The 14,114-nt window shown below is 33.7% G+C and overlaps 1 protein-coding gene across 1 annotated transcript in view; it reads left to right on the top strand.

Moving 5' to 3' along the window:
* LOC140432451 (uncharacterized) overlaps positions 1–14,114 on the top strand; it is an 80,573-nt gene that overhangs the window by 41,650 nt on the left and 24,809 nt on the right. The window lies entirely within an intron of this gene.

Genomic DNA, 14,114 nt, shown 5'->3' with positions numbered 1-14,114 from the left:
CACCAACGTTGAGGTCCCACAGCGCATGACAAAAGAAAAAGAAGTAGGGTAAAGTATTTGGCAGGAGAGGACCGGGACGTCGTTGTAGCTCGTGGTTGAAAAACCTCCCACAATGGTTTGGAATGACCTCCGCGGAGCTGTTTCGTAGAGCAGTTAACAAAATCATCATAGCCTTGATGATCGCCAACATCCGGACCGGATAAGGCACTGAAGAAGAAAAACTACAATTTCAATAACCTTAATTTAATGCATATTATAATATATATATATATATATATATATATATATATATATATATATATATATATTTTCATTTACTAGTACAAGAATTAATTAAAAAACAACAAAATCTTAAAATGTACTTATTGTAGCCCATGTTGACTGGCATAAAAGCATCATTTCTCTTTAAAAGGAGCCTAACAAAATTATATACATATAACTCTAAGCCCACTCAACTGCTAGTAGAAAAGTTCTTAAGGTCTTAGATGTTATCCAAAGCACATCTTTGAGACTTGTGCTGGGTGCCTTTTATACTATTCCAGTGGTAAGTCTTAAAGTTGCACTTAACGAGCCACCTTTATTTTTAAGAAGACAACATATCACATTAAGATACGCTGCTAAACTGTATATCCATATTAACAATCCTAACTAAACACAATGCTCTTACATACAAATAACCTCTCCCACAAAAGTAACAGACAACCAAGATATTTAACCTTTAAAGAACGTATGGATATAACATTAATTTAATGACATACTCGCTATTTACATATCTAACTGAACTACCTTGTATCAAGAATTTTTATCAAAAGATGTCAATAATTATATTAAGATTTTCACTGACGCATTAAAAACTGAAAATAGCTGTGCCGCAGCCTTTATAACATAATATGTTATAAAGATTAGTATTTGTATATTTTTTACAAAAATCAGGTGCTTTTAAAATTGCAACAGCTTCTCCAGTAAATACGCTGCAAAAAGTAGGTATATTCGTATATAATATTTTTGATATCATAATTTATGATTTTTGTCAAAAATATACAGATACTAATTTTCGGTTTATCTCAGATTCATTAACAGTACTCCAAAGTATAAATCAAGTCTATTCAACTCATAAAATTATCCAAAATATAAAAGATATGCTACATTATCTGGAAAACAAAAATAAAAATATTCACTTCCTCTGGATTCCATCCCATATAGATATTTCAGACAACAAAAAGGTTGATGCCTAAGCGGTTAAAGCAACCTCAGATCAAAGCATCGATGTTTTTAAAAAAATCCAGTCACATAATATATTATTTACCTTAATATCAGACCATAGTGTACACAAGTTTGGCAGCGTTGTTGGGAATCGAATACTTCAAATTTTAAATTGTTTAAACTGTCCACTTTACCCGTATGAAAGCATCAACATTTCTGAAGAACCAAGTCAGCTTAAAAATAAATTGACCTGTAGTTTATCTAATACAATTATTAAATATCTTAAGCACATTAACTTATTTTATAAAATGTAATAATTTCTTTAGATGTTAACTTTATATGTACACAAATACATAACTTGCATAAATATATATTTTAAACCTTAAAGACCCGCTAATAACCTTTTACGGTTGATGCGGTTTTTGTAAATAAAAAAATACTCTAAGTCTGTGTTAACTGGGATACAAAATCTTTGAGATAATGTCTGAGACAAAACATGACCTGCAAAAGTAAATTTATAGTCTTTACGTTACGTTAACGAAATAGTAAATGATCATATCAACCGAGAAAACACAGCATGGCGTTCATTAAAGATAATTTGCGATGTAAAATCGTGAATGATTACAAAAGCATCAAACAAGTAACGTAGATCAAACACATGGGAACTCACATTGAGCCAATGAGTAATTAAAACGGAAAAAAATCAAACCAACTAAAAGAACAAATTGGGACGACTATAGTTAAGGTGTCCCCTGGTATATTATCTGCTTATTACTTACTACACTTATTAACAGGTGAGAAAACAAATATACACAGTTTCTCGTATATTAATATAACTTTTCACAAAAATTCTTTTCGAATTTGATAATATTTCTTAGGATCCCAAAAATATGTTAATACGGAGATTATTCAGTCATTGACATACTAAACGTCTTAGTGGTTGATATATTTTTAAACTTCTACGAAAGATCATTTTGCGACCTTTCGATGACAAATATCTGCATTTTTCAGAAAAAATCTGATTGTTCAAAGTTTATTGGACACCCAAGTTCGTCGTTTTTTACTGACTAATTTCTCATTCCCCAACAAACCGGTTAAACTTAGCATACAAATGCATTTATATGCAGTAAGTTACAAGATTTATTAAAACATGATGTTTTCGTATACGAGAACTAAAAATTCCCAATTTCTTAACGGCTTTCTGGATTTCTTAATACATATGTGGCATTTGTAAAAATGCACATAAAATAATACTATAAATTTTTTTTCTGTTTACCAACTGTCTAAAAAATGTCTAAACGGACTTTTGTTTTAAAGGAGGAAATAAGAAATATTACTTTCTATTCTATTTTTACAATTGATACCCCATGGAAGGCAAAATGAATAATTGACTAGACCCTTTAACTTTGAGTTACAGTTTATCCTACCATTAATTATAACAACGAAACTAGAATACTGTAAAGTGAGAGCAAACTTGTAGATATAAATGCCACGGGATCACACATTTTCGAATTTGTATCTGCAGTCATGCAAATATCGATCCCCTTTTTTGTACAAAGGTCTCGCTACTAAGTACTAGAAGTGTCTGATCTAATTTAGGATAAAGAAAAATGATCTCTTTATGATTTAACGAGTACCATGTATTTTTTTATCTTTTTTCCTCCTCCTATCATTAACTTAAAACAAAATATTCAACAGCGTCAGTTTCAGAGAAACTGACGCTGTTGAATCTTCTTTAAGTACATCAGACACTGTACTTCGAGGTATACCTAGCATGTTTGCTATGTATCTAATACTATGTTCTTGATTTTGAAAATTAACAGCTTTAACTGCTTCTTAGAGTATTATTCCATTAAAACGCTTCTAGGGAAGTTATTGTTAACAAAAACCTTGCCCTCGCGTCTTCTTCTTCTTCTTAGCCTTCTGTCGTCCAGGTTTAGATATAGGCTTCTCCCAACTCCTTCCATCGGTCTCTATCCTGGGCAACATATTTCCAATTTTTTCCAGCTATTCTTTTAATATCATCAACCCATCTCATCTGTGGTCTTCCTCTTGGTCGTTTACTTTCGTAAGGTCTCCAATGTTGTATTGTAGTATTCCAACGTTGGTCTTTTTGTCTAGCAGTGTGGCCCGCGAAGCTCCACTCTCACTGAAATTTATAGTTATACGTCTGTGGTCATCTGTGTTTGTCATTATTTTTGTTTTTTTCATATTCATTTTTAGGCCGACGTATTGGGAGCTGGCTGCTAGTTTCCCCATCATAATTTGCAGTTCCTCAAATGTTCTCGCTATAATCACTATGTCGTCAGCGAATCTGAGGTGGTTGAACTTGTTAGGTTGACCAATTTGTAGTTGAAGTCGTCTTCTAGGGTTAGGTTGAAAAGTTTTGGCGATATTACGTCTCCTTGCCCTCGTGTATCAAGCAATAAATGATAAAGAATTATATACCCCATAAACTTGTTATCAAATTACATAAACTTACATTGCAGAATAAATTGCACAAGGGCATGAACATCCAAATTCATAGTACTATGCGTATGATAATGGTTGTTTAAATCCATCCTCTCCGGTGGATAATCGCTCTATCAGGAATAGCTCCATTAGATATCCGCAGAAAAGGTGGCCTAGCAAGGGAATATAAAAAGATTAATACTAACCTTGCCTTACCTATTAACTTTTAAGTCCCTAATATCAGATGACTTTGAGACAAACAAATAGTGAAAAAATAGATTGGCATATAATGACACATTCATATAGTACTATGTAATGACCATTTTAGCCAACTGGTTCCAGGATTTGATTTGAATTCTAAGACATGGGTGTCATTAAATAGAATCTGTACTAGATGAAGTAGACGTGCTGACATTCTAGCAAAGTGGGGTAAGCAACTCGGTCTTCCGATTGTGACTGTGGCAATAAAAAAACAACTCATTACTTCTGAGCCTCTCCGAGCATATCCAGGGTTTTATATTGACTTCCTTATAGCAAAAACCTGAAGCAATAAACTGGATACGTAGTCTCGATATCAACATTTAATAAATCTATTTTAATGCTATTTTTATTATTTTCATTTTCATTAGTTTGCCCCATAAGCTAAATAAAATAAAACAACAAATCGCGGCGCTCATTTTTACGCGTTCACATGGCAAGCAACACCATACACTGTACAATTTTTTTGCACATCTACGGTGCGCAAATGTGTTCGCAGATGTATATGACACATTATACTGTGAATAACGGGATCTATTAAACAGCAATATGGCACAACCAAAATCATAATATCGACAAAAAATTTATAAAACAGTTCAACTGATATAAGATATTTGTTTCCTTGCTCAGAAGTTGTAAACAAAAGTTAAGGTGTATAATTTTTTGACCACCAGTGTATTTAACGATGTCATCAGCCCCAAGAATGTGATAACCAACGTGACTATCTAGAACAACGAAAAAATCGGTGCTACAAGTATTTCCACCATTATAGTAGTTATGTTACTGATGTCTGTGTACCTTCATGTAGTGACTTTCTTTTCAGACCGATATGGTTCTGTTAACATTAATTAGTGAAAGTACTTAGACGATATAAATTATTACGGTTTTTACTTTTTCTATCTTTTAATGCATCTAAAAATTACATTTGATAAATAGCTACATTAGTTAGAATTAGTGTTAATAGCAGAGGGAAGTTTTCACTTTTATAAATCAAAAATTTTAATAACAGCGCAGATTTTTAAAGAAAATGACTAAATTGTCACTTTTTCACTTCTATTTTAATATATTAAATATTTTTTTAACCACATCAACCGCTAGGGTTGTTAGCGGGGTGGTTTATTTTTATTTTAGAAAAAGTTTTTTACATATAGCTTATTTACGTAGCAGTTTTGAAAAATACAAACATTCTGTAAAATCTTACTGTTTGTTATACAGTTTGCAATTTTTGAAAAAGTTTATGTCTTCTATTAGAGCTTCTTTCAGATTGTGTTGTATTTTCGCTGCCGATCTTGCTGTTGAGTATACTGGACCGTCTATCATTATATGTTACACTAAAATTGTGGCAAATCGGCTGAGGGTCCTTAGAGATGATGTATACATGTGCAAATTTTGTATGACCTATCTGCAGTCTGTTGAGGACATAACTACTTGATCATGTCTTTGAGTTGGCAGCGATAATAAAGCAGAAGTAACATCTGGTTTGATAATTTTTAGTTTTCTTCTGTTTGGCCCCATATTTCTTCCCATGTTTTGTTTTTTAGATTTTTATTGTTTTTTGGACTGAAAATGGTATACTTTGCATTATAGAGATCGTCATGTTATTGGCAGTTTCTGTTGCTGCTTTATCAGCTGCTTCATTACCCAACGGGTTTTATCCCACCATGGTATGATACCCATTAGAATGTTATGTTTTTGGCACGTGTTTGGGCATTTTATAGCATGTTTTTATTTGTGCCAAACTGGTATCAGTATGGTACATTTGTTTGACACCATTTAAGGCACTCAGTGAATCTAATATAACAAAATTCATATCGTTGCTTGTACATTAGTTCAATGCTTGCAGTTTTCCAGTATATGTATATGCTACACTCGTTTGCTAGATGGGTGACAGAGGTTCTGTCTTCGAAAATAGAGGGAGCAGCTACACCATTGCTGATTTTGTAGGCATCAGTAAAAATTAATTTGAAATCAGGATATCTGGTGATAGTACACTGGAATTATTGTTTTATTTCAGAAGGATTGTGTGAATGTTTGGGGTAGTTGAGTAAGGTAAAATCTACTTTTGGTATTTGAACTTTCCGGTGAGGAGACTGGCATATGTTCGTAGAAATGGCTCTCAGTTGACCTGTTTCTAGGGGAGACAGGTCAATTGAGAGCCATTTCTACGAACACAGTTCGAAACAGGTACGACAGGTTCTAATTTAAGTGCAGATTTGGAGAGTTTTTCTTTATTAAGCTTGTTAATATGAAGGGGTTTTCATTTGCCTTGAGATATATAGTAGCACAACACATTGAAAAATATTGCCTCCTATTGGCGTGATTCTGAAAGCTCCGAAAACTACGCGTAATGCTGTGGATTGGTTGATGTCCAATTTGTTCATTTCACTTTTACGAGTAATAGTAATTTCGAAGCATATACATCCGCAATCTAGTTTGCTTCTAATTAGAGTTTGATATAATCGTAGAAGAATAGTTGTGTCTGCACCCCATTTGTGATTAGAAAGGACTTTTAGAGAGTTTATTCTCTGTTGGCATAATTTAATTACTTCATGTATGTGCGATGTCCATTTGCGAGTTGTGAGTCGAATGTCATTCGATAAAAACAGTATTCCAAGAAGGAAGAATAAGGTTTTTTTTTTGTTTCTAACGGTACAAGATACTTTCTTTAATTTAAGATGCATTTTGAAAATAACTTTCGATCTGTAAGCCGAAAGTTTATTATATTATAACTAGGACAATAATTTAATTTTCATAAATCTTCATTAGTCTTTATTAATCTTAATTCTCCTAATAATCTTGAGTTCTCTGTAGTCTCCTTCGTGATGTCCAACAAAAGTGTTTATGCGTATTAAAAGTATAAATAAGAATCATTACAAATTCTTGAAATGTTCTGTGTTCACAAATTTAAAAAACCACCGCGTTGTTTTGCATTTTCAATAAAAATCCAGTCAGCCTTGTTCTCTTTGAATCGCCAAGTATTAAATCGTCGTGTGCAATCACTATCCTAAATTTAGCAATAAGGTTTATTGCAAAAGCAGTTTTAGGTATTGTTAGCGCGTATGTGTCATCTTCTGACGGAAGTAACAGTTTCAATTCGCATACTAATTGTCTTATAAATTGTGTGTAGGCAACCGTTCGTATTGCAACGATTTCCGGCGTGAATCGTACAAATCAAAAACCGTTCAGTATTTCATTAAGTTGGCAATGATGTCTTGCGGTTTGCCAATTAATTTAGGGGATTCGTGGTAATGTACGGTGAATTTTAAGAAGTCTGTATAAGGACAGAAAGTACATTTCTTGTCGTGCTTCAAAAAGAGCATACATTAGAATACTTTAAGAAAAATATACAAAAGGTGCTTTGGAATAAATATAAAATTAACACTACTTATTCCGATTAAATAATTAGAAAAAGCAGTAGTTTTCGACTAGATCAGATGTAGCCTGTAAAATAATTAACAGAGGAAGTGAATGAAAGAAAATTTCATATAGGTACTTTTAATATATTTATAAAAGGTTTCAGTATAGCAGTCGACAAACTATTTCAGATGTATTTCGAAGCCATCAAAAATTGCACAAATTAATTTTAAAACAGTAGGGATTGCAGAAGATAGAAGTTTTTTTAACGGTATGTACATTGTATTCGCGGTTTGTATGCCGTGGTGTAGAAATGTTTCATTTACAACTCCCGCAGCCTTTATCAGGGTTATTATTTGAGTTTTGGATATCACTAATCTGAATAATAAATCACCAGGAACTGATCAAATTTACAGCGAGCTCTACAAGAATGGTAATGACGCCATTCTACATACTTACAACTCAACTACGACTCGACAACATGCCTCCACTGTTTTCTGTCTTGAGCAACCTCCATCCAATTCTCCACGCCCATAGTGCTTAGGTCTCCTGCTATATTATCTCGCTACCGGAGACGAGGGCGTCCGCGTGGTCTCCTTCCAGTTGGGACTTCCTCCCACACCAGTCTTGCTGTTGAAACCCATCACCTATTTTTTGACTTAAAAAACGCGTATGACAGTGTCAAAAAATATACGTCATGACTTTAATGAACCAGACGTCGTAAAGTTCAATAAAATACCGCGACTTAGTTGGGCTGGACGCATAATACGAATGACAGACAATACGAATATACGATCGCAAAAAAGCTAACCACAGAAAGACATGTAGTAAGAAGAAGAAGGGACCGATGGCGAATTATGAGGTTGGATGGAGTTGAGACCGATATGGCAACAGCTTGCCAGAAACCGAGCAGAATGGCGACAAATCTTAGAGCAAGCCGGGATCCACACAGGATTGCCGAGCCAAATATGTGTGATGATGTTCTATATTAGACCATCTTTTTAAAGGGAAATGTAGCGTTTATCCTCATTGTTAAACTGATAGTCTTAGTTAACTTAATATAATTGGATTAATCAGAAATGAAGATTAAAAAATCGTAAAAAATTCACCGGACTATCAAAAACTCAACTCTTTGTAATTCTATTAAAGAACAATGATAGTTGCGCAAATCTATAATTCACGAAGGTCCACTTATCAATTTTATGGTTATGTTACGTGATGTATAACGTTCCTTCTGAAAAAAGAGGTCTAGGATTGATGAGATCACAGAGGTTAAGTAATGGAAGAACAGCTGTACAGTTATTCTTTGCTGTATTCGATTAATAAAGTATATTAAAGAACCAACGTCCCGTAATTGACAAATTAAAGTTAGAAAGTGGCATCTGCAGTGTTTTCCATGAAAGGACATGTAATAATTAAGTAATTAATTAATAAATATTACAATAGGGCAAGTAACTGTAATGTAATAATATGTATTTATACGAGATCGAGACAAAATCCGCCAATTCAAACTAAGCACGCTTTAAAAACTATCATATTAACAAATTTAATCAGTCGAAAAACAGATAATTACATAAAGCGGTTATTTTTTTACTACTGAGTTTTTACAACTCAAATAGGGTAAGTTGAAAGATTTTGTGGTGTACGATGGAATAACTATTGTTAGAATAGTTTTAAGGGGGAGTGATCAGTTTTATGTGAGGGGTAGTATGACAAGGGCTCAGTGATAAATCCATATCTATTCTCATTATTGCTGGATAAGTTAGAATGGAAATTCCAAGTTGACATCTCTTGATAACTAAATAAAAATAAACGAATGTTCCAACAGTAAAAACTTGTTTACGATTAGAACATTTAACATGGATTTATGTGAATGATGTTTATCTATTACCCCGTTTTTTGGAATATAATATCAAGAAATGTCTTATCTAGTTAATTGGTTCAATCAACCTTTAAATTGACATATTCCTATAACAACCTTTGGGTTAACGGAGCCAAATTGCTAAAATGATGTTAAAAACTACATAAAAAAAATTATTCCCGAGAAAAAACCAATATCCCAGCAAAAAGAAATCAAATCCATACAATGAACCTTTTGATTTTTTAATTTTTTGTTATTATTTTTTATTTAGTTTAAGTGCCTTGACAACTAAGGCCATTGATACGGTGGTACAGTTGATTTATTCTTAGGAATTACACAATAGGTATTAAATTTTATTAGAACGATTAGTGTCTTTGAGGAACTGTAGTTCTTTGGTGTATTCACTTGGATAGTTTAGAATATCTGCAAGCGATATCATCAAGTTATTTTTCCGTGCCTAGCTGGTGTGCTGTTGGCAGTCCTTTAATATATTATGGTTTACGTAAGGGCGCAAATACATTGTTGACATGTTGGACGTTCATCGATGGACAATAAGTAGCCATGTGTCAATCTTCTATGGCCGATTCGTAGTCTTCCTCTTATTCGCGATTCGTTGTGAGTGAGGTTAATAAGACTTGGATGGGTAATTTTAAGTTGAATTCTTCAACAGCGTAGGGGTGTATCAAAGTTATTCCAACGAGTTTGCCACGATGATTCTAGGATTGACTTTTTAAACCAAGTTTAAAGATCTTTGCTTAATTGGATCTTAGTAACCTAATTGATAAAGTAACCGTTTCTTTAGCATGGCGATCAGCAGTTTTGGTACCTAGGCTAATGTGCGCTAGAAGCCAGATAAGTGACTCTTTTGTTTCTCGAGCATGAAGAGATTGGTATATGTCGTATTGTCGTGTATACTCTGAACTAGTGGATGATCAGTAAATATTGATTTTAATAAGAATATGGAGGAAAGGGAATCGGTGCAAATTGCTACATTTTTTAATGAGATGGAAATGAATTTAAAGACTTGGAGGATGCTAAACAGCTCTTCTGTTTGAATGCTGTATGATGAGGGCAACCAAGTGGAACTTATAAGATCTTTTAAAGTAGTAACTCCGCATTTTACTCCGCGAGAATTTTTGGAAGCATCAGTGTAAAGAACAAAATCAAAAGGTGTTTTGTCTAGTATTTCTAGGAAGCCTTCCTTTATAAGATTAGAGGATGCGTCATATTTGTTCTAAATGGCGAGGGATGTGTTAAATAAAGGGAGCTGTTTGGTCCAGAGAGGGGTGATTGGAGAAAAGATGGGCAGGGTGAGGGATAGGCCAGTGTTCTTTAATATACGGGTGAGTTATTTCATGAATGGCTCTATAACTATGCGAGGGGGGTTGCTAATGGAGTAATCAGGTACAGAGGTAATAAGATGGTAAATGGGATTGAAAAGATTACCTAATGTAGTGGTAGGATAAGATAGAAGCAGACGTTGTCTTCTAAGGGATAGAGGGTCCTCGCCTTTCCTGCGTGCTTTAGCGAAAAGCTCCGAAGCATTGACGGAGAGCAGTGTTTTGAAAAGAATCTAATAGTTTTAGGTCAGACTTCAGCTCTAGAATGTAAGAGCTACATTCTCATCAGAACCTTAACAAACGTGTGAAAGAGTTTTTATTAGGTTGAGTTGCTTAAGGCAGTAGCCTAAGGTAAGATTTATGTGATGTTTCCAGTTTAGTCGAGAATCAAAGATCATTCCCAGCATTTTACAATCATTTACTACAGATGAAGGGTCGTTGTTGATTGAGATTATTGGAGCGGTGGATGTGGCTTTTCTGCTGAATTTAATAAGTTTGAATTTGTTTGGTGATAAGCATGAATCTAGATTTTTTTAAATAAACTTAGATTTTGTTATTAAATTTTGACAAAATAATAATAATGAACAGAATTTTTAAATTTCAGGAAGCGAATAATTTATTTTATATTTTAATAACTATATTTAATATAAAATCAAACGACTGATGTCTGGATGGAGTAATTGTCTTTGTAGGAGAGTAAGGCCAAAAAAGAGTTGGGTGACTTGGGTGGTTAAAAATACATGTTTCTGAAGGAGTTTGATGTTGGTATGACTAAAGATACATGTGGAAAAATAAAGGGCGAGCGTGGAGAAAGAGAGAAATATAAATAACGATAACGAGAATAATGTTGATTCATTGTGTCACTACAACCCTAAAACCTTTTCATCTCGCCCTTGTAGGTTAAATCACACATTCACAAATTATCCTTTGTTTAATTTGAAAGTTTTCTCAACATCGCTCTGTATAATTTTTATTGATATTTTACTTCCGTATCATTGTAAATTATGTATTAATAGTTCTAACAAATATTTGCTTGTTCTTAAGCTAATAATTACAGATAAAGCCGGCATATCAATAACTCATTGCCCGTATTAATGTCCAGATGCACGTAATTTTTTTTAAACAAACAAAGATAACTGAAGTCATAAGCCGCAATTTCCTTCCTGAACGGTCGAAGATAAACTTCGAATGTCAATTATAAGTAATTAACAATTGTCGTAAGCTAATATAATTATTAAAGTTCGATGTGATTACTGTATCGAAAAAAACTTTTATTTTTATTGTAATTATGATACGTCAGTATCAGTTAACAATGAGATGATTGTTTGTTGTGTTTCGTTTTTTATATTATTAATACTTCTTAAACAGAGTATTTGTTATTTATGCTTGCTGTGATACAGGTTGTCATAAGTAGAATAACTTATAATATTAGAAGAATATTATTTTTTTTTCGCATTGCTTATTCATTTTAAAATTTTTAGATATTTGCACGAAACAGTTTATTGGAATTGCAGTCAAAGTACTCTCTAAAGTGTTGCAGTCGTGACATTTTTCTTCTTCCTATTCTTCTTTTTCTTACACTCTTTAATTTGATGATATTTTGCCAAGTTAGTATATATCTTCACTCAAAACATACCTATCTATTGTAGCAGTACTGTAGTTTTCGAATTTTGATGGTTAATTGTAATTCCTTTTCTTCTTTGGTTCTTCTAATTACCTCTACATTTTATATTTAATTCATCTAATATATTTTTAGTATCCTTCTATACATTCATAATTCGAACACTGCTATCTTATTGCCACAATATATATTCACCGTCCTAGTATCTACGCCATAGAGTTACCATCATCACCATCATCATGATCATGTGCTACAGCCCTTAAAGGACCCCGACCTTCTCAAGCTTTCTTCGCCATTATGTACTGTCCCTTGCTTGGATTTTCCAGTTGGCAACACCGATCTTCTCAGCATCATTTGTTATCCCGTCTATCCACCTCAGCTTTGGTCTATCCCTTCTCATTTCCACCGGTTGCGCTGATAGAATATTATTTATAATGTTCGATTCCGGGTCCCATGCAACATGTCCTGTCCACTGCAGACGATTTCGCTTGATTATAATGGTAACATCTTTTCCACCAAACTTATGCTTGTAGATATTATACAGTTCAAAGTTATATCTACGCCTCGACATTCCTTTTTCACAGAACGCTCTGAATATCTTCCGTAGTACCTTTCTTTCAGAAATCAATAGAAAAGATTTGTTTGCATAATGCCGGTTCCTGCAAATCGCATCTCTTGAATGGCTGCAATATTTATTTTATATCTTAAGACTTAATCTTGGAGCAACTTTAGTCTCGCTGTCCTATAAAGCGTTCTTACATTCCAAATACTAATATTTAAGTCATTGTATTTAGTTCGGTGCCTGGCTCGTCGTCTTAAATTCAGTCCGGCATTTTTGTTTTGAGATTTCGTAACAATAGATTTTTACGGGATGAGGGAGTTAGCCTCATGCCTAACACCCAACCTGGAGGTCAGGGTCACCTCTGTTAGCCACGATCGATCGATTCGCCTTCGCCCATTCCTTCGTGGGTAGGATTTGCTAGTGGCATCTACTAGTAGTAGTCTACGAGTGTAGACTCAGGCATTACTTGTCATTTATTGGCAGCATCCTCTTTGCATGGAAAATATCATCAACACCTATCACACTAGCCATTTACCCTTCTCCTTTCTCATCCGGGCTTGGGACTTTTAATGGCGGAGTTAAGCCATACAGTAGGATAGCAAAATTTATAATGTTTTACTACCTAGTTGTACTTTAAGTGCTAAAGCCATCTAAACCAAACAGGGCGCGTAATATATTTCAAGAAAAGTAATGCATAAATGCACAAAATAACGAAAATACCAAAAGAAAACAATCGAGAACAATTCGAAAATGTTGGTATAAAATACGAAACTTAATTTTAAAATTTTAAAAGAAGTAAAAGAGATTGAGTGAAAACACCCAAAATATTGACTCAGGAAATGATTGTATGACTCAGAAAATTCTGGAACTAATGGATATATGGCGGAAATAAAAAAAAATGAGACACTAGCAAATACCGTGAAGTCACTTTGGCTTGATAATTCCCGTAAACAAATAAAAGACCTCCAAGAACAACACAGCAGTTTAAATCTCCACAAAAAACTTAAATAAATTTGTCAAAATATACATATTTGTGAAAACGAGATGAACGAGAGGTCCCCAGTATATTGAAATTAGAAGTGAGAAGGGCAATACAGCAAACCAAAATAAAAAGAATGAACCTGGACCAGAACAAATTCCTACTGAACTGATTAAACTTAGGATGAGGGAAACATCTATTTAAAATCCTTCTTTAATAAAATTTACAACCAACGAAAATAAAAGATGATTGATTGGAGTTGCTGTACATAACACTGCCAAAAAAAGCAGACACACCAAATGCAGCGAAGTGTGGTTGATCAATCTGATAAGCCTGACGTCGTTGCAAAATTTTATGTATAAATTATTTTGACAAATTCTACACAACCGAATTTTTTTTTTATGGAAAGAGAAGTTGTATTTCTTCAAAGAGGCACAGCTTTATAAGCGCGTTCTCCTACAAAACAGTTGCGATTTCCGAAAGAA

The sequence above is a fragment of the Diabrotica undecimpunctata genome, chromosome 1 (assembly GCF_040954645.1).
Source record: "Diabrotica undecimpunctata isolate CICGRU chromosome 1, icDiaUnde3, whole genome shotgun sequence".
In the NCBI taxonomy this organism is placed as follows: Eukaryota; Metazoa; Arthropoda; class Insecta; order Coleoptera; family Chrysomelidae; genus Diabrotica; species Diabrotica undecimpunctata.
Note: the sequence above shows the minus strand (reverse complement) of the source record. Positions and strands in the feature narration are given on the sequence as shown.